Below are 22,555 nucleotides of genomic sequence, written 5' to 3'. Positions count from 1 at the left end.
CAATCAAGCATCTGTTTCAACCTTTCCACTTTAAAGAGATGTTTAAAAATGTGTCACAGTAAGTCAAACTCTTCCCCTTTGTTTGAATTCTCTAACAGAGGGTACATTTACTTCCTACCCAAAAATATTTGAAAACACAAGATAGGCCATTCCTTTTGCTTAACATTCCACAAATGCCTGAAAAGCAAACTCAACTCAATTTAGTTGACTCAATAAGAGAATTCCAGGTTTTCTAAGCCAATAATGTTTTAAACCAAGCATGGATATTCCCTAGGGCCAATAATTATGACATATTATCTAAGCAATCTTTCTAAGCCAAACCAGAGCACTTCTTTCCAAAACTCACATTCTACCAACTTGGGACACTGTGTAGTGGGAAAAGAGTTCAGTACACATGGCTTATTTTTTCCAAAGCAAAACTTAAATACCAGAAGCATGAACTTGCTGAGTTACACTGCCCTCTAGAGTCTCTTTCTGCTACAATTTTTAGTCTGAAATAATTAAATTGTAATCATAAGACCTTTCTAATTAAGCAAGGTTTCAGAATTCTAATATTGGAAACTGACCTTTCTTATACGGATTGGTAGGAGTTGTTACTAAAACCTATATTTCAATTACTCACCATTATTAAAGGTCAGCAGTACTTCCCAAAGGACAGGAAAGCACCCAAAACAGAATTCTATAATTCGCCTTCAAAAAAAAGTTTTTAATAACTCAAACTGCAGAGATCTCTAAAACAAAGATGACTTGTAGCATATACTGGTTAACCCAGATGGCCAGAAGTTTTCTCTAGCAAAACACCAAGTTCATACATTTGAGTGAACATACAAACCTTGGCCCCATATGGCCAGTGCTCCCCAGGGCTACTTGCACCTGTCCTCTCAGCTCCTAGCAGTTCCTGCCTTTTCTCTAGTCAGGCAAACAGAACCCTAAAGAGATCTTAAGGAGCTAATGACAAGCCATAGGAACCACAACAGTGTGAACTGCAAAGCACAAACACCAACGCCTACTTTTCCTAAGCATGCAATAAGGAACCTGCCAAGGACTCAAAGTAATTGAAAGCCATCCCTCTAATCTAATAACTCTATAGGCACCTATAACACACCATAGCTTGAGATTTTCTATTATTCTTTAAGAACTTATTAAAAGATATGTTTTCCCATGCACCACCAGTATAGCTTGCCTCAGCTGTTATAGTGACCAGGGTTTGTTTTTTCTTTTTCTTGTTTTAATCTAGACTTACATGAGACCATAAGGTCTTAACTCTGCTCAAATCTTGAGAGAGGGGACCAGTGGCGCAGCAGTTAAGCGCACACATTCTGCTTCGGCAGCCCCGGGGTTCGCCAGTTCGGATCTTGGGTGCAGACACGGCACCACTTGGCAAGCCATGCTGTGGCAGGCATCCCACATAGAAAGTAGAGGAAGATGGGCACGGATGTGAGCTCAGGGCCAGCCTTCCTCAGCAAAAAGAGGAGGATTGGCAACGTATGTTAGCTCAGGGCTAATCTTCCTCAGGAAAAAACAAAAAATCTTGAGAGAATCATCATAGAGAGGAAAAAGAAAATCTTTATCTCTTCAACACCAAAAAAGCATGTCTCAAAAAAGAAACCAAAACTAAGATGCAATGTTCCACAGCAAAATATCTATCACTACTTTTGAAAGCAAAAGTCATCTTGGAGCTCCAACCCAGTAAACAAAAACAGCAGCATCCTTTGGCGTACAAAAGTGAAAATAGGATTTCTATAGGCTCTAGAACAAGGGCTGGCAAACAAGGGTCCGTGGGCCAAGTGCATGCAGATTGCTTTTGTAAATAAGGTTATGCTGGAACACAGCCACGTCCATTCATTTATGTTTTGCCTACAGTTGGCTGCTTTCTCTCTATGAGGGCAGAGTTGAGTAGTTGCAACAGAGACCACGTGGCCTACAAAGACAAAAATATTTACTAACTGGCCCTTTACAGAAAAAGTCTGACAATTTCTGCTCTAGAACAGATTCCCAACCTTCTCCAGACTGAGATTTAGAAGCATGTCATATGTGCAAACACAGGAGGGGGGCTGATTTGGAGAGAGAAAAGGGAATTATAGCTGCTATCCACTCTGTACTAAAAACTAAGGAAATGAAATGACAGGAATGCATGGGAAGGAAGAACTGACAGATGCAGCAGATTCAACCCAAATAATGGTACACATTAGGTTTTCCAAAAGACTGAAAGAAGAAAAGCTCTAAGGTTTTCTTTTAGGTACTTTAAAATATTTCTCTAAGAAATAAATGAAGAAAACAAAAATTTCTACTTACTATTTTACTCACAGCCAGGCTACAATAAGAGCTCACTTCTAAAGTGGGGTGATATTTATATCAAAGAGAACATTTCAAGCGTAGCCATGAACAGAGAGTATGATTTTAACCAGATCCCAGAATGAATTTGAGATAAGTAGTACAATTAACTGTACACTTTCTTCAGAACATAAAGGACATGGGATGGAAAGAGAAGGGAAGGAAAAGAGGAGAAAGACTTTCATCATCTCCCCTAAGCCATTACTGTTCATCCTAGGGTACAAATCTGAGTTTCACTCTATTGCTTAAAGTCCTTTAATAAGTTTCCCAAAATTTATGGAAGTGAATCCAGACACTGTTCAAGGTCCGCCCTCCCTACCACCCTCAGAATACTATACAATGAACAACATCTCACTCCAACCCTGCCAAGAGTACATTATTCCCATTCTACATACAGAGGAAGGACTAGGGGCACAGGGGGCTTAGCAAATTGTCTAAGGCTACATAACTAGTAAATGGTAGATCTGGCATTCTCACCCAAGTAGTTAGGCTCCAGAACCCACGCTCTTAATTGCTATGCTAGTAGGGAGCCAGATACTTGGTAAACTTAACTAGATGGAATTTCTACTGGTACTTTCCAAATAAACAAGCAAATATTTTTAAGACTGCATGTGTTTTTTGCTAGTTTTGTTACCCGTGGACAATTTCCACTCCTTCTATTACTTGACCTTTCAGCAGCATTTAAAACAGATAACTTCTCTCCTTCAGCAATGCCTTATTCTCCTGCTTTTACAGCCAATCTTCCATAGCCTCCTTAATAGGCTCCTCATCATCTGAACAGGCCTCAGGAGAGTGATCTACAGGACTTTATCCTGGGCCCTACTGTCATCTCTTTCCTTATACTCTCCCTGGGCAATCTCCAATCCAAGTCTTCAGTCCAGAGTTCATTCCAAAACCATATATATTATAAGCTCTTGGATATCTCTGAATGGGTGTCCTGTACTTAAAATTTAGCATATCTCAAACCGAATTCACTGTCTATCCCTCTCCACAAATATGTTCTTCCTCTGGGATCATATCAGAGCACTGTATCAGCCTAAGTCCCATCAGGAGAGAGAAACCATATAGTAATTTGAATAAGAAAAGTTTTTTTAAAAAAAAAGAATTATTAACCACAACAAGGAATTGGAGTAATAAACAATTGGCTAATAAGAAGAACTCTAAAAGAACTCTGTAAAAAGAACTTTAAAGAATAAAGGAACAGATGATATGAAATATAATAGCAAATATAATAATATGATATAGCACAGTATAGCACCACCGTACCCTTAGGACTGAGCCAAAGCACCCAAGGAAGAGTTCCCCCAATTCTAGGGCTGAGATTCAGACCTTGATGGAGAGGGCTCACATCCAGAACTTCTGGAAATCCACCCTCTGGAACTCACCAGAAATCTGTCCTCTAGACTGACAAAGAAAGTCATCTGAGGGGAAGTGTCTCACTGGAGGCACTCTGCTACAAAACTGCCCAAGGTAGGGGGTAGGCAGGGGAAAGCTGCTAGCCACTAAAGGGCGTTAGCGGCAGGAGCCTGACAGGCAAGCACACTGGAACCAGCAAGTAAATCTCTCTCCTCCTTCAGTCTCTCTCTTAACATCCTGCGAGCTGGCCAAGGGAAAATATTTAGAGGGTCCACATTAATTTTCACAGAGCAGGCAGTGAAGGGAAAAGTCAGAGATGAGAGGCAGTAAATCAATAATTGGCATAAGCACCATCATCATCATCTCTCCAGCCCAAGCCAGAAACCTAGGAGCATCCTTGATTCTTCCTTCAATCATCAAGTCCTGGAGGTTCTATCTCCTAAGTATTTCTTGAATCCAGCCACTTCTCTCCACTCCCATTGTTAACGCCCCAGTCCCGGCTCACATCTGTTACAAGTATTGCCATCACAGCCATAGGCCTCCTGCCACAGATGTGCCCTCTTTATTTCCCTCAACCGCAATCATTATGATCTTTGTAAATGGCAAATCCAGTCCTGTCAATCCACCACTTAAAACCTCTCAGGCATTTCTCAAGTGTCCGTAAGATGGGATCCAAAATTAGTAATGGCTTTCAAAGTTCCTTGCAACTTCCCTCCTCAAAATCTATGCTCCACACATTAGGAACTTTATGTTGTTTGCCATGTGCAAAGATATCTGTTTCACTTGCTTGCTTTTCGCTGTTTTGCCTCATGGCCACTGCACATGGGTTTCCACTCCTCAGAATAGCCTTCCTTTTTTCCCCATATTGCCATACCCACTTTTCAGTTAGCCGCCTCTTCATCAATCTTCAGGTCTCAACTTAGATGTCTCTTGCTTCAAGTCAGGTGTCCCTGCTAAGTATACCCAACAGAACCCTCTTCTTCCCCACTTAGAACACATACCACAAATTATTGTAATTGTTAACTATCTCATCTTCCATACTTTTACCTCTACGAAAGCAAGAAAATTTCTTCCTCATCAGTGAATCCTAGAGAGATGTCTAGAACAAAGTAGGCACTCAATAACTATCAGTTCAGTTAGTGAATGTTGAATGAAGGAGGAAAAAGACTTTATGAAGTGAATAACAGCTTAAAAGGAAAAGATTTTTGTTTTGGACAGTCTATCTGACATGTTGATCAGTGTACATGTGATAAAAAGATTACCCATACATCATTCTAAGGATGATGAGAAAATGCCTTTGTTCTATGCTTAACAACTAAGATAAAGTAAAATATAAAGTCTATTCCTCAGGAAAAAAAAACCTAATAGAGGGCCAACCCCAGTGGCCCAGTAGTTAAGTTTGGTGTGCTCTGCTTTGGCAGCTCAGGTTCAATTCCTAGGCTCGGACCTACACCACTCATCTGTTAGTGGCTATGATGTAGTGGTGGCTCACATATAAAAAGAGGAAGATTGGCAGTGGATGTTAGCTCAGGGTGAATCTTCCTCAGCAAAAACAGAAAAACAAAAACTAATTCAGCCAGCTAGTAATATAAATTTATATGATTATATTGTACAAGATAAGGGCAAAGACTGTTAGTTTTCAAGGTGAACAATACCATACTAATGTATATATATCAAAGAATTCAGTTTACTTATACTCAATAATGAAAATCAATATTACAACATAACATTCCATAGCACATCATGCTTCCATAGGAGAAAATCAATACATCATATTCATTTTCAGCAACTTGTTTACCCAACCACAGTTCTAGAATCATTATGCAATACAGTATTCTCAAGCACTGTGAACTCATCTGAAATCAAAACTAGGCCTTCTCTGACACCTACTCCAAAAGGGAATATTTCTCTTGCTGATTCTCCAGGAATCTGCTCAAGGCTATAAGGCGCAAAAGTTGTAGAGCCAAATTGGTATGTAAAGTTATTCTGCCACTACGGAAGGATATTTAGGATTGCTAGTCCAGTACTGCTCCCATTCAACCATGCCAGTTTATTTTACTGTATCTATTCAGATGACAGTCTGACCAATCTGACCAGAACATATCTTGTACTTTTCTATCTTCCCCAACACTCAGCACAGTACTAAACTAACAGCAAAAGCATAATAAACACAGGCTGACTGCTGAACTCAAATGACCAACTATAACTTTCTCTATAAGAACATTCCACAAAATTACTAGGGCTGCCTTGGTAAAACTTTCATACACACATAGCCACATACATGTTCACATACATGCTCACACATTCCACACATATTTTTAATGCAATTCCAAAATTAAGAAAAGAATTCAAGTACCTAATATGTTCATATGATTATTTTTCTTTAACTGTTTTTATTCCAACTGATGTATACTTCATTTTCTATAAAGTTTCTTTGTATATATCCCCATAGTCTAATCAAGGAAAACCAATCAGTAAAATGAAACAAAAAAGGCCTCAGACCTATTCTCTCCACCAAGAAAGATCTTTCCTCAGACATCTGCGTGACTCACTTCTTTGCTCAAATGTCACCTTCCTCAACCCCTCTGTAAACCCACCACTACCACTCCCTCAGACAAACCCTGGCACTCCCCTTCCCCGCTCCTGCTTTATTTTGCTCCGTAGTACTTATCACCATCGACATGTCTCTATTTCTTTGTTTATTGTCTCTTTTTCTCCCACTAGAATGTTTCTCCATGAATAAAGAGATGTTTTGGTTTGTTTTATTCAATGCTGCATTCTTAGCTCTTAGAACTGTGTGTGAAACACAGTATGTGCTCAATAGATATTGAATGAATGAAAATAGAGTCCCAGAAATTGATCTTAATACTGAGGCTGTGAAATGAAAAGCTCTCCAAGTGGGAGTGGACGTATATTTGAGACATGATTCTCTTTAATTTAACTTAAAGCCCAAAGGACTTTTACAAAATTAAATTGCTACTCAAGCTGCACCCAAATATCACTAAGGCTGCCCTTGAGTAACTGCTCAAGTACATTTTGACAAAAAAGCAAAGAATTCTATGTCCTGCTTCAGCACCGGAGAAAGCCCTGCTATGGAAAACGTAAATTATTTAAGTTCCATATATGGCTAGTTAGGGATTTTATATCATACCTTTCATACCATTTTGAGGTCCAGACTAACTACATAGAGAATTCAGTTTTACGTTTGTTTGTAACAAAATTTTCTCCAGATATAATTACTCTGATACTACAACTCTTCACAAACACTATGGTAAGTCATAGTAGTTGCATTCTTAAATATTCTCACTAACTGAAAATCCTGTACAAAGAAATATAACTCATGGGCAAATTTTGAATCAAGTACCTCTGATGGAGAAAATTATACTATCAAGTGTGCCATTTGGCCATTAAAACAGAATAGGGATACAGAACTGATCAGATAGCTCATAATATTTATTTGGTCAGGAAGAGATCACCTTCAGATTTCAATCAGGCAATAAAATAAGAAAACGCAGAAGTAGGGGTGTCAGTTAACAAATATTCAGTAAGCCAAATGCACAGTTCTATACTGAATTTTGTGGTAAGAGACAAAAGAAATAAAACATGGTCCCCATACTAAAAGACTTTTTAAAATCTAGTTGACAAAATAAACAGAAACTGCAGCATCACAGAGAAAAATGTCCACAGTCTAAAATGGAAAACTTCAAAATCACCTAGACCCAAGAAAATAGACACCACATATTAGAACAATTTGATTTTCCTTTGACATCAATGGCACTGTTGATACAGTTTATCCTACCTCCAGTCAAGTAGGTCAATGAACAGAGACTGTGAGGTATATGCTACTCACGCTGGCCACTTTACCCCAGGCCATTTTAATTACTTCCATGGTTCCATTTCCCCATCCACTGATACTTGGCATGTCCAGCTATTAATAAGTATTTTCACTTCTATCTCCCAAATGTTTTCCAATCTGTCCCCTTCCATACCACACTCTCCTTGGCCTGGGTCAGCACTCTTGATCACCTGGCTAAATCACTGCAAATAGAAGTCTGATGAGATTACCATGCTTAGAAACTTCTACTGGATTCCACCACCCAATGAATAAAATCTAAACTTATCTTAGCATGCTAACTTTAAAGATTAAACTTCTGGCCTCAGCCCTTTCTTCTCCATGCTCTAACAGCCATGTCTTGGCATGCACACTTTTCCACCACTTAACATACCCTTTCTTTTCTATTTTTCAACATCCCTCTTACTTTTTTCTGAAAGGCCTAGTTTAAATGTTATCTCTGTGAAGATTTCTTTGATCCTTACAATCAGGATTATCTGATGCTTTCTGGGTATTATCAAAGTATTTTGTTTGTACCTCTATTAAAATAGATTGTATCTACTTTGATGTTAAATTGTAGTCTGATCACGTTTTTTGTCTGTCTACCTTCCTCCCAATTCCTTTCTAGGAAGAGAGTCCCTTCTTGTGGGGATCTAATAACATGCAGTTTGAGTGGATCCAGGGATGCCCAATTAGTGTGCTAAATCCTCCTGGCCACCAGGATTGGTTCAAGAATGTCCCAAAAACAGCCAGCTGGAAGCCTCCCCAGAACTTTTGCTAAAACTATTAGAAAAAAGAATCTCTTTTTGCTGGATCCCCTAGGTGTAGGGATGAGGCCCAGGGCTGCAGACAGCCATCTTTGCTACAACATGAGGAAAGCCTGGTGAGAATGAAGCTAACACAAAGGAAAACAAAGGAAGAAGATGGAGGAAAAGAGAGATTCTCAATGCTTCTCTGAACTTCTGGATCTACCCAGGTTCACCCACACAGCTTCCAGATTACATTAACTCCAACTACCTTTTTTGTTTTAGCTGGATTTCTGCAATTTGTCAATCAACACAGTACTGACTAATACAAGTTATGATCATGGTCTGCTTTACATCATAACTAATGGTGCTCAGGGAAGAAGGAAAAGGAGCACACCTGGCAGGTGAGAAAAATAGCAAGAAAGCCAATATGGTTGGAGTGAGTGAGCAAGCATGGAGGGGTGGGAATGGTGGTAAAAGGGCTGGATGGCATTATAAGGATTTTGGCTTTTACTGAATGAAATGTCAGACCGTTGCAAAGTCTCATGCAAAGGAGGGACAGCATCTAACTTAGATTTTAAAAGGATCACTGCCTGCGGTGCTATGAAAGCACTGTATGTATGTACCGGGGGGTGGGGAGGTCTTAGAAGCACAAGACCTATTAAGAGACTGCCAGAGCAACCAATCCAGACATGACAGTGACCCAGAGTAGGATTTCCTTATTTTTTCAATATCCCATTTTTTGGTTACCAATTACAACTTTGGAAAGAGAGATAAATCAACATGGTAGTCACACTTGATTTGATAAGTATCCACTACATGTAAGACATTCTTCTTTAATTATCACCTACTTGACAGATCTAGCTATCTACCCCAAGAACTCTCTCTTAAACTCAAGATCCATATACAAACAGCCAACTGGAATTCTCTAACAAGACATCCCCGATACACTTTACCCCCAAAAGCTACTCCTCCCTTACTCCCTAATCTGATTGTCTTATTAATAATATTATTCCCAATCTTATTTGTTACTAAATAAGAAAGAAGGTATATTTATTAATCACTTTCAATATTACCATATAATTTACTACTCACTAAATATAATCCCATTTAAACCTCAAGACTGGGCCGGCCGCGTGGCCGAGTGTTTAAGTTCGTGCGCTCTGCTTCTGCGGCCCAGGGTTTCACCGGTTCAGATCCTGGGTGCAGACATGGCACTGCTCATCAGGCCACACTGAGGCGGTGTCCCATGTGCCACAACTAGAAGGACCCACAACTAAAATACACAACTATGTACTGGGGGGGTTTGGGGAGAAAAAGCAGAAAGAAAAAAAAATTGGCAACAGTTGTTAGCTCAGGTGCCAATCTTTAATAAAAAAAAAAAAAAACCTCAAGACAATTCTGTAAGACAAACGCATTATTTGCCTCCACCATTTTACCAGCAATGCAAATGAGCTCAGAAAATGAAGTAATTTGTCAAAGCTTACTCTGCTGGGAAGTGGTGGAGCTGAGATTCAAACCTGTGTCCTAATTCACCCAGTTACATAAATCTGACACCTGGGAATTATCTTACTTTCTCTCAGCCCTACTCATGGATGTGAATGACCAGCCTACGTTCCTCTCTCTCTACTCATTCTCACATCACGACTACCTCAGTTCAGAGCTTCCTCATATCTAATCTCAGTTTATAGAACAGTCTCACAGGTCATGTTGGTACTTCATGTACTATCCTCCTTCTATCCTTTCTTCATACTATCATCAGATACTCTTCATTTACAAACATAAGATTTGTGCTCCAACCCAAGCATAAGGTTGGAAACTATGGATTAGGGGAACAGAGCTAAAAGTTCAAAAGCTGAAGGCTACAGCTCTCTATATCAGTATGCATGTATTAATTCTAGTACCAGCAACTTACCCAGCAGTTTTCAGTAGCATCCCAACTTCAGGACTCTCATTAATATTGTCAAGTAGGAAAAACCTGGTATTTGCCCAATTTCCCCTTTCAGTCTTCATCTTCCAATCCCAAAGGCTGAGAGACATTAAGTATTTCAAAGACTTCATCTCACCTAGTCCCACCTTCCTAAATTACTCCTTTCTCCTCTTATCCAATCAAAACTGCTATTCCTAGAAGGCCCAAGTATTGATTTGATTAAAGTATATGAATGCGGCAATAGTCTAGGAAGAGAAGATGAGGGCAAAGACTAGGATGGTACAGTGCTGCAGGTGTACAAACAGCACTGCCTCTATACAACACCGGGTGAGCATGGGAAACCTAGTAGTCTTTTAAGAACCAAGAAGCAAGGGCCAGCCCGGTGGCACAGAAGTTAAGTGCACATGTTCCGCTTCGGCGGCCTGGGGTTCGCCAGTTCAGATCCCAGCTGTGGACATGGCACAACTTGGCAAGCCATGCTGTGGGAGGCGTCCCACATACAAAGTAGAGGAAGGTGGGCACAGATGTTAGCTCAGGGCCAGTCTTCCTTAGCAAAAAGAGGAGGATTGGCAGCAGATGTTAACTCAGGGCTAATCTTCCTCAAAAAAAAAAAAGAGTTAGAACAAAAATATATTCTGCCTATTGCTGGAATCACATAAGTTCTTTATACCAAATGCCTTAAGTTGCTACGAACAAATACTGTTGTTAAGCATAGAGTCTTAGGATACTGTTTTCCTCTCCCAAGACAGCTGAAGCTAGGTAGGTATCAAATAGATAGTAAATGTAGCAAATATTCCTTTGAATAAACTGCCAAGAAAAAGAGTAGAGAAATGCCTCAAGCTGAGGATGTAGTGATGGGTACAGAACCCTCCAGGCTCCGTGCTACAGCTTGCTGTCGCACACAGATCGGTATAACTGCACAACCGGGATCCATCAAAGTCAGTCACCCCAGGGAATTTCCCAAGACGACTGGATTCTGTGGACATCTTCTGTAACTGTCAAAAGCTGCACATAATAGACAGAAAGAAAAAATGCTAAGAAAATGTCGTGCCAATTACCAACAAGTTGGTTTTCCCATTGTAGAGATATCTTTTCTGAAAAAGTGAATAACACTTTAATCAGTATTTTTCAAAAATGAATTTAAATGCTTTTGATTAATATATGCATATATATATTTCCACTCCCAAGTACATGCATAATATAATAAATGCTATATTAAAATTTTTGGCTCGATGAAAACTGTGCGTGTGTATATGTGTAAAAAAATCTTTCTTTTTATTAAAAGATAGTGTAGTTAAGACAGCAGAAGAAAGGAGAAAGCAGTTAACGAAGGAAAAACTACACATTTAAAATGGGAATAGGATGGGCAAACTGGATTGTAGAAAAGATACACTGTCTTTTTTAGATAATTCCTCCTACATACCTTTTCTATAGCATCTGCCAAGGTTTGTGATTCTCCATGCTTTCAGAGTAATGGTTACATTAAACAGGAAGAATATTAAATTTTCACTGTCAAAGAAGAATCTTACTGAATGCTTTAGAATTATGAACAATCAGGATTTTAAGGTCTCATTTAATTTTGGGAGTTTATTTTTAAATACCACCTTTATCTTTAAGTGAAAAAGTCACAAATATTAGCTCTGATATTAACACAGCCTAATAGCTTAAAGCTTGTTTATAGATCCCTTTTTTACAACTAATTAGAAAAAATCATTTTTAAGTACCAAGTAATAAGAATCAAGACACATTTTACAAAATTGCTTTTGCTAAAACACTGTGTTCTCACTTATCTCTAATATTAGGAAAACGTTTGCTATTTTAAGGTTTCTGGCAAAGGGAACTTTAAATGTTATTTAACTAGAGAGAGGAAAACTGGTACTACAACCACATAAAAATCATTTTTCTTTCATATTCCCTTTTTCTTGATGTGATTTAAAATATATTTCTTGGGGCCAGCCCAGTGGTGCAGCAGTTAAGTGTGCACATTACACTTCTTGGCAGCCCGGGGTTCGCTGGTTCAGATCCCGGGTGCGGACACAGCACCGCTTGGCATGCCAGGCTATGCCACATATATGTGCATCCCACATATATGCGCGTTCCACATATAAAGTAGAGGAAGATGGGCATGGATGTTAGCTCAGGACCAGGCTTCCTCAGCAAAAAGAGAAGGACCGGCAGTAGTTAGCTCAGGGTTAATCTTCCTCAAAAAATAAATTAATTAATTAAATAAAATAAAAATGTATACATTTTTTTTTTAAGATTTTTATTTTTCCTTTGTCTCCCCAAAGCTCCCCGGTACATAGTTGTGTATTTCTAGTTGTGGGTCCTTCCAGTTGTGGCATGTGGGATGCTGCCTCAGCAGGGCCCCAACCATCGGTGCCCTGTCTGCACCCAATATCCATCCAAACCAGGGAAATCCCGGGCCACGGAAGCAGAGCGCACGAACCCAACCACTCGGCCATGGGGCCGGCCCCTAAAATATATATATATTTATAAATGCAAAATCCATCTGCCTTTTTTTCTATGCTGAAATTAATCTCTATTAGTTATCAGCTACGGAAAGCTCCCAAGTTAATAAGATTTTCAGTCACAGTTTGTCCTTCATAGCTTCAAACTATTACAATACTGAACATAGCATTTCAAAAGCAATTATCAATCTTGTCTGTTTCCAATATGAGCTGCTCTAAAGTGCCTGAAACACCTGAGCACACTTCCTGAAACAGGTGCCCTTCTGCTGCCCATCATGACGATCTCTCATTAACGCTGGAAGATACTTATTCAAGCAGTTCCTGTTTACAAACACCCACCAACCCCACCTCTGCCCACCCTGTTGCTACAAAAAGAAAAAAAACACGTAGGATGTGCCACGAATTATACCAAGCACTTTGTACCAATTCTCTCATTTGCTCTTTACTACACCCTAAGAGTAAGTATTATCGGTGTCATGCCCATTTTAGAGATAAGGAAGCTGTAGTTTGAAGAGGTTAAGTATCTTGTTCAAAATTACAGTCAGGATTTAAATTCAACACTGTCTCTAGAAGTGGTACTCTTACCCAGTCATTTAGACGAATGGAAGGAAAGGAATTGGAAAGGAAAGGACAAGCAGGTTAATTGTGGAAAAGCTGTTTTCAGGCAACACTGGCCAGACTGAAGATGAAGAGGGCGCAGAGAAGGCAAAAGTCTCTGCACCTCTCTTCCCACCCCTCCCCACACAAACATTAATACACACACACACACAGGCATTTGACCTAGACTGTCAGGAATTCTATCAACGGGAAATCCATACACAGTGACAGAGAGGCAGTTCAGCACAGTGATTCAGCACTTGGGCTGCGGATCCTGACTGCCAGAGTCTGAATCCCTGCTCTACCACTTATTACTGTATAGCCTTGCTTAAATTACCCTCTCTCCTTTGGTTTCCTCATCCGTAAAACGGAGGAATAATATTATCTCCTTCACAGTGTTGCCAGGAAGATAAATTTCCTTAAAACACTGTCAAGAAGTCTGAGACAGTGTCACGCATATAGTAAGCATACAATAAAGGCAACCTACTATTTATTTATACCTTCTTTTAATGCAAATAATTCTGGGAGAGTTAAGAGTAAAATACCTTAAGGTATAATAGGTCAATCGGATGGCTCAGAGCAGGAACAATGAGTACCAAAGTCTATTCTCCAGAAGCTGAGGTAGAACAAGTTGCTGCACGCAGTACCTGAGGGGTAGGGCAAGCCTAAGGCAACAAGCTGCTGGCATCCAAGGGGAAGGTCTCTTGGCTGGTAGAGGAAGTAAGGTCACATAAAAGGAAGGAGGAGGATCCCCAGAACAAACTTTGCCCATTTCCTAACTTTGTCTAAGGTCAGCATTGTTCCCAGAGAGAAGAAACTGTTCTCTGTAATATTTCTTCACACAAAAGGTCACCAGACAAGATTCTGGAGGGGTTGGGAGAGCATTAATAAAGGACTCTGGATTCAATTAGAATTATTTTCTTTTATTTTCTACTGTATCCTGTCAGCCACTATGAAGAGGTAAAACATTAAGAACAAATAACTCTCAGGGCCGGCCTTGAGAGCGGTTAAGTTCGCACGTTCTGCTTCGGCAGCCTGGGGTTCAGCGGTTCACATCCTGGGTGCGGACACGGCACTGCTTGTCAAGCCATGCTGTGGCAGGTGTCCCACTTATAAAGCAGAGGAAGATGGGCACGGATGTTAGCTCAGGGCCAGTCTTCCTCAACAAAAAGAGGAGGATTGGCAGCAGATGTTAGCTCAGGGCTAATCTTGCTCAAAAAGAAAAAAAGAACAAATAATTCTCCTACGCTAGAGTATCCAAGGAAACCACACACCCCTGCTGATGTTGGAGTAGCAGTGGAGCATTCACTTAGCTAGTGGGGTCTCAATGTGCTGCCCCTGCCAGGGTCATCACAAATTAGCAGCCCAGCATTTGAGAAGCAATCAGCCTGACCACATGTGATTTACGTTTTTTTTGTTAATTAAAGAACAGTGGACCTACTTTATCTCCAAATAAATAGCAACGTACGGCAATGAAGATCATATTCTGACAGGAAGCATGTTTTCATTACTCGGCACCTACCTGAAAACCTCTCTCACAGAGAATTTAAAGGGTAGGGTGGAGATGGGCAAATTGCATGTTCTTGAACAATAACAAAATTGAAATTATGTCAGCCTGGTGGGTTGCCCTGCTGATCTCTACATCATCAGGTGGAAGGACATGTGGATAAGCATGGTTCTATTCTGAGGAGCCCAGTACTGTGCTTATTCCCACAGCAACCAGTAGGTTAAACTCCACAGACTAGCTCAAGAGAGGCCCTTCCTTTGCAGTTTTATATTCTTACACTAAATCTTTAGCTTAGGATCCATTTCATTAAACAAACAAAAGTAACTACAGTATCAGAATCATCTTCTAGTGACACACAAGGCACTAAGTAAAATAAAAGGCCAAGTTGGGGAAAAAACCTTGATTCCAAGAAGTTATAATAGAATTTCCCCCACTTGACTGTACTATAAGAACATTACCCCAAATAACTGTTTTTTTAACCACTGCAAAAAAGCAAAAAAAGACAAAATCAAAATAAATAATACAAAAATAGCTAAAACTTACATAGCTATCTAGAGGAACCCATTTAATCCTCACAACAGCCCTTGAGGGGTCACTATTATTATGCCCATTTTACAGAAAACAAAAAGATACACAGTCCAAATAACTTGCCCATGTGTCACACAGCTAGTAAGTGGTAAAGACAGGAGTTGAACCCAGAGAGACTGCCTCCTAAGTCGATGCTCTTACTCACTACATGGTGTCACTTTTCAAATGAGGGGTAAAAACTGGCTGTCACCCAAAAGATTGTCATTTGATGCTGAATTTTGACTTTGCTTTGTATTTCTAATTCTTCTACCTAAGAGAAGCACTTTCTTTGCAATTTTATATTCTTGTGCTAAGTCTTTAGCTTAAGAGCATTTTCATTTTAAAAAAAAGAAAAAAGGTAAGTAACACTACCAGCATCTTCATCCAGTTATATCAGATGTGGAAGGCACTAAACTGCACAATTCCTACGCCCCTTGTTTAGAGAAAAGTCTTCAGAATGATACACAACTGTAAAGTGGTAATTCAGAAAATTTCAAGGTAACTTAACACATATTTTCTCTCATTGAGGGATGTATTTCAAAAGTAAGAACACTGACTACTGACAGATAATGTGACCTGCCCTCAGTCATAAGGGTGTACGTGAACCAGAGTTTCTTGAAACCTAGCCAGTCGCCTCCCTTTCCTATACTACATCCAATGTTTCAAGTAATAAACCCACTTCCTTTGCATGAAACTGATGTGATCAAAAGAAATAAAGGAAAATAAATGAAATTTAATCAGAGATAGTTTATGTTGAAAATAAAGTGCCAAACTTTAAAACATCTCATAATTTTTAAATTTTGCTTTCATAGCTATTACTTCACAAAGAAAAATATTTTCCAAAAACATTTTAATCAAAGTCCTATTTAAAGAAATTTCTGATTAGAAATAGTAAACTATGTATGCATTGTTAAAAATAATAATGATAATCTGTCCTGAGCTATTCGAAAGAGACGTATAGCATGCTATTTTAATAGGCCTAAATGAGGAAGGATCAATATTATTTCAATTTTTAAAGGTCTGTTTATGAAATGCAATCATCCTTCATTAAAAATGCAAGCTGTGCTTCAGCAAGACGTTAGCGTAAATGATTCATAGAGAGATCTCCCTCTCCAGTATAATCTTCCTCTCCTGGGAGTTTCCTTCGGATGCTTTATCAAACCACTCAAGCTATTATTAAAAATGCTTCCCTAAGAGGGAAAAAAAATACATTTCCCCATTCCCATTCACCATTGCCTCTTCCATTTGAATGATTTAAATCTTTTCCAGTCAAAAGTAAAATTAATTCTTCATATTCCACATATTTTTGCAATCATTTCTGTTCACAACCATTTTAAGATTTTATAATATTCAAAACAAGGAATTCAGTATTTTTTAAAGTCAGAGGCTTTAATTCACTTACCCATCCTGATATTTCAGTGTGTGTTGTTGTCTTTCACTGAAATTAAAGGAAATTTACCTTTTATTTGATAGATTTTAAAATGTTAACTCATCAAAGTCAAGGCACTGCAAATTTAAATTCAATTCTCTTCAATTTAAAAATGCTAATGAAAATGGCTGTTTCAATGCAGCAGCATCTGGCCCATTATAACATTCAGTTTTAACTAATAAATCCTTAATTATTAAACTCTAGTGTTCAATTTCTTTCACATGGATAAGTCAAACACATATTGCTATAATTATAAATACCTGGTATAAATTAGTTACAATAACATATCATGGGATAGCCTCCTCTTTCTTCACTGGCTGTAAAATAAGACCCCCAAGTATCTTGTAAGGGACACACATTTGAAAGATCACCAGTAAACATTTGGGCTCTGGTGTATGTAGGTGCTGCATTTATTGACTAGCAAATATTTAACTCTGCTGGGTACTCAAGCATAATGCATACAGCAATTTGTCTGCTTGTGCAAATGGGCCAGTTTTTTTCCAAGTGCTTTTTCACATAAATGTGTCAAAACTGAATGTAATCATATGTCCTAACTCTGGCTTTACAAAGCCAACTCTGACTCCACCCAACTTGACATTTTTATTAAGGTGCTCCTGAATATACTTAAGCAAGGTATTACCGCACATCATGGATGTCTAGGAAAGGTTGAAATCCCTGAGAGAATATGTTTGGTTTTAAGCCTTAATATATATATATAAGGGAGTTTTTCAATTTTCTCTCCCCACCTTTTTTTTCTTTTTTTTTTTCTTTTTTAATCAGCAACATCGACAGGACTGACTGAATATTTTACAATGGAGTTGCAGAGTATGTGCGTTCAATCATTTGGCTTCCCAGAAGATTCATTACAGTCACATTAGAAAGTCAAATCAGGCAATTCTGCAGTCTGGTGAAAGCTAGCATATGAAAGGAGGTTAATACAAAGGAATTTCATTTTAAATAGAGGACATTTACAACTTTAAAAAGCAACATTATGATAAAATTTCCAAGATATTTGTTCTGGAATTAGCATACACTTACAGGTCTAATTTCAGAGATGTCTAAATGCTTTTCAAGGAAGGAATGAGAGCATGTAGGGGAAGAAATTGTTTGATCTGCAAGGTCTGCCATCTTAATGATCCTCACGCTAAGAACACTGCCGATGTATGTTTTACCGTCACTCATGGGGAAAGAATCTATGCATCCTCTGATTACACTGACGAAGTAGGAATCAGGTAAAAGTCAAGAGGTATTCATTTGAATCCTTACAAAGATCCTGAGTGATTTTAATACTTGTCTTTCTGCGTGTAAATAAAACTAAAGATTTTCAGAACTTAATATGTATTTATATGACAAAATCAATAAAGTTAATTGTCTTTTTCCATGATTAGTGGCGGGTATAGAAACATCTTCTCGGGCATACATGTGTTTAACTGGCACTTGTGTATAATGGTTTCCCTCTCACTAGGCTTCAGGCCTCAGTAAACTCCTAACCAATCTTATTTGTTTCCACCTGACTTATAGATAAGCAAAATTTAAAAATAACTACCTACCAGAATGAAAAGAGAAATGCAAGCCTCTTCATTCACTACAGCAGATTTAAAAAATACAAATTTCAAATTCAAAGGCTCACCTTTTACACGAGGAATCTGAAAGGCTTAAATATCCCGGGAAGAGGGAAAGAGCAGCAGCAGTGCAAACAGACAGGGAAGGCAGCCGTCTTCAGGGCTACCTTTGGCAGCAGTACAGATGGGCTTTGGAGGTCACTAGCTATGCTTAATTTAATATGAAGCTAAATACAGTCAAAACATCTGGTGCACTACTGATGGTTATCATGATAAATTAAATCTGACATCACACACAAACCATTCAAATAATCTATCTATATCCTTTTTACCTAAAACACAAAAACTAACAATCTACATTTACTTTTTGTTTTTAATCTCCTTCAACAATCTTCTATTTTTGAAAAGGCAGGTTTTGTAGGGTCTAATGTTTACACAATTTAAGGGACTTCTTTAAGAAAAAGACTACAAAATTTTGTATATAAAATGACAAGGGGCTCATGCAAGTGAGGGTCCCTTTGGTTTAAACTTCATTAGCTCCACAGACAAATCACCTCTGGAGAGGGCTGAACGGCAGTGTTAGGTCAAGACTAAATGGAATACCATGCTACAAAGAACGGTACAAAGAATACAAAATCCTAAAAAGCAGACAATTTAACTAACAACTTGCAGAAGAGCAAAAAAGACTTTCTAGGGAGGCACATCAGCAAAAATAAACTACCTTCTTAGAATGGCTACGTAACATATGTCCATAAAGTGCAAAACTCCAAATCTATGGCAGACCACGAGAACAAAAGTACTATTATAAAGGGAAAAAGTTAATGAAAGAACCAAATTATCAATTTTATAATAGCTACAGGACAAGGAACAAGTATAATTTTATGAGCAACTATTTCACAAAACAGAATTCGATAATCTCTAACAATTTACTATTCAAAAAAGGCAGAAGACTACGTATAACTGAAATACTACTGCCTAGACTGCTATATTCAAATTATTGCAATTTTTGTTACACTGCTTTGAATGATATTTGGTGAAAAGAATTTTTAATTTTACTACTATAGAAAATTAGCCTCACCCACACTCTTCTAAACAAAAAGGATCTAAACCTTGATTCTGCATCTGAGGGGAGAAGCACTTCATATAATAAATTCAGTATAATCAAAATGAGAAGCATATTTCTGTTTAACTTTTCTCATCCTGACTCAAGAGCTGTGAAAAACAGTTATTAAAATTAATGCATCAAACTATCATAATTCTGTCTTTTTTATGATTGGTAATATTCTTTCTAAAATATTAGTCTGCTTTGCTGTACTAGTGCATCTTTTTAAAAGTTCTCTTTGAAGATCAGGATCACTCTAACATTAGGAGAAAAATGTACAATTATATTAATTTCGCACTGAAAATAATCTCTTCGGATTTCGAAATTTTTTTTAGGTTTGAAATTTTGAAAATGATTCCCTCACTAGAAAGCCACTTATTTTTCTTCACTGCTTCCAATGGTGAAAGATAATGAAGCTACTTGCCATTCAACATAAAAAACACACACACAAAAATAAAGTGTCAACACTGCTCATTAAGCCACGCTGAGGCAGCGTCCCACGTGCCACAACTAGAAGGACACACAACAAAGAATATACAACTATGTACTGGGGGGCTTTGGGGAGAAAAAGGAAAAAATAAAATCTTTAAAAAAAATAAATAAAGTGTCAACAACTGGCAAATATCACAAAGTAAACATTTTCCTATCCCTGTCAAATAAAATTTATTTCTAATAACACTGTCCTGTATAATCTTTCCCTAAGTTAGCAAGTTATTGCTCCATTTCTTCTCCACTAATTATTTTTTTCTAAAATTAATACAAGAAATATCACTGGAAACTCTCATCTTCTACCCACAACCAAGTCGATGAACTATATGGGCTGCCAAAATCAAATTCTCTTCTGCATCTTTAATGTGATACTAAATGTGATGCTCCCACAAAAGGGACCAAGAGTTTACGGAATTCCCCATAATCTTATCAGAGGAACAAATATACGACAATGAGAAGAAAAACAGGGTAAGCTCATTGTTGCTGGTTTGTATTTTCCTGTTCTTCTCAACTTTCCCTGCAGCAGATCACACTTTGTAGTCGGATTAAGAGAACTGGTAGAAGCACCAATACTTTTTATTTAGTTGGACTTGAGTTTGGTTTTTCTATTCATTCTAAAGTATTAGTACAATCAAAATATCAAACATTTTATTTACCAAAGTCACTCATCTTCCCCATCATAAAGATAATCAAGATTTAATACTCGTATAAGGACTCAAAATGGGATTATTCTCTCACCTCAACATCAAAGTACTATCTAAGCAGATATTTAGTACAGATTGCCAAAGAAAAGTACAAGTATTAAATCAGTGAAAGGTTATAATTTTCCTTCGGAAAAATTAAAAATTAATACTTTAATGTCAATTATTACCTATTTCTGACACATCATTTTTTGGGGTTTTTTTTTTTTTTTTGAGGAAGATTAGCCCTGAGCTAACATCCACCGCCAATCCTCCTCTTTTTGCTGAGGAAGACTGGCCCTGAGCTAACATCCATGCCCATCTTCCTCTACTTTATATGTGGGACGACTACCACAGTATGGCTTGCCAAGCGGTGCCATGTCCATGCCCAGGATCTGAAGTGGCGAACCCCAGGCTGCTGAAGCAGAATGTGCGCACTTAACTGCTGCGCCACTGGGCTGGCTCCTGACACATTAATTTTAATGTACAATCCTTTTATATAAGAAAATTATTACAGCAGGTGCCACACCTCAGAATTTACTAGATGTAACAGAGAAAGGAGCATCACCCTTTCAAAAGGCAAGGATGAAGAACATACACAACAATTAGAAAGTAAAAGACCAAAGCATACAACCGAAACAAACAGGGCACCTCAGGCCTTTGCTGGTATAAGCTCAAACTGTAGGTATTATTTTCAGAAAGAGGAATGTAAGACTTCTGCAGTTACTTTACAAGAATTAAAAATCTTTCAAATCAGATTCTTCCTAAAGTAAGGAAAGCAAAAACAGAATGAAGACTACAAAATTCTTCATCCTTTCCTTCAGAGAACACGGTTTAGTGCCTTTTTTTAAAGTCAAAATCAAGAGATTTGGGTGCCAATTCTATCCCAATAACCAAATTACTCTGATATTTTGATTACAGCCTGTGTACAATTATACACCCACGAGGCTCAACTGCAAAAGAGCCATAAAGAACTTAGAACATTACCAAATTCAACGTATGTGGGAAAAAAACCTACAAAATTCAAATGTGAGGGATAAGTTTTCTGCTAACACATGGATAATAATTCTTAATTCTTATTATATATCTAAGATATTTACTGATGATCAATGCACTGTTACACTGTGCAACTCTAACTGATCAAGGCCAGTTTCCCATTTGGAAAAAGGAAGATTTTTATCTGAGAAATGATTCCAAATAAATTCCACACAAGTAAGTAGACCTGGGCCTATTATTTATATTTCATTGGACAAACATTTATATATCATTTACAATCATTTATATCAATCACCACACTCCAGAAAAGTCAGCCTTGGATTAAGATACCGAATAAAATCCTAGGTGAATGAAAAGAAAAAGTCCTGGGTCAGTAGAATAGCGTTGTTTGCATGAATCTGGAGAGTACTGGGAGAGGCGTTAAGATAGACAACTCCCTGGTATGAAAAGTAGGGGCCACCTTGTGGGGGCTGGAAGTCACTGGGGAGGGTAGCAGAAAACCCAGGAACAGGTAATAAGTTCTACAGGCCTTTGACATTGTAAACATGACTGTTTCTATGGTTTTTTGTATTTACAATAATTATTCCCTTTTATTCTCTATTAATACTAAGTAAAATTCTTTGTGAAAATCCAGCTGGTGTCAGTTATGCTGAGTGAAAACAAAAAGAACAACAACAAAATTCAGATTTAAAAAGAGCAGCAGTGTACCCTTTAAGATCAGAAGCAGTGGAGCCAGGAGGACTCTAATATTAACATTAGCCACCTTTTATGGGGCACTCACTATGTTGCAAGCACCAGGCTAAATTATTGAATAATTCATAAACAATTCTGTAAGACAGGCATTATTATCTCCATTTTCTAGATGAGGAAATTGAAGCACAAAGAAGTGAGATAACTAACAAGGATACAGGGCAGGTAGGTGGCGGAACAAGGATTCAAACCATATCTTTTTGCTCTCAT

The 22,555-nt window shown here is 38.2% G+C and overlaps 1 protein-coding gene across 9 annotated transcripts in view; it reads right to left on the bottom strand.

Moving 5' to 3' along the window:
- Positions 1-22,555, bottom strand: part of RERE (arginine-glutamic acid dipeptide repeats) — a 402,826-nt gene that overhangs the window by 336,366 nt on the left and 43,905 nt on the right. Inside the window, exon 2 of one of the 9 annotated variants that reach the window (XM_070610918.1) lies at positions 16,740-16,775. The exons of the other annotated variants lie outside the window; for them this stretch is intronic. The gene's annotated coding sequence lies outside the window, so the exon portion shown is untranslated. The remainder of the gene's footprint in view (positions 1-16,739; positions 16,776-22,555) is intronic. 9 annotated transcript variants of the gene reach the window in all.

The sequence above is a fragment of the Equus przewalskii genome, chromosome 2, assembly GCF_037783145.1.
Source record: "Equus przewalskii isolate Varuska chromosome 2, EquPr2, whole genome shotgun sequence".
NCBI lineage: Eukaryota > Metazoa > Chordata > Mammalia > Perissodactyla > Equidae > Equus > Equus przewalskii.
This window is presented reverse-complemented; position numbering and strand designations above follow the sequence as displayed.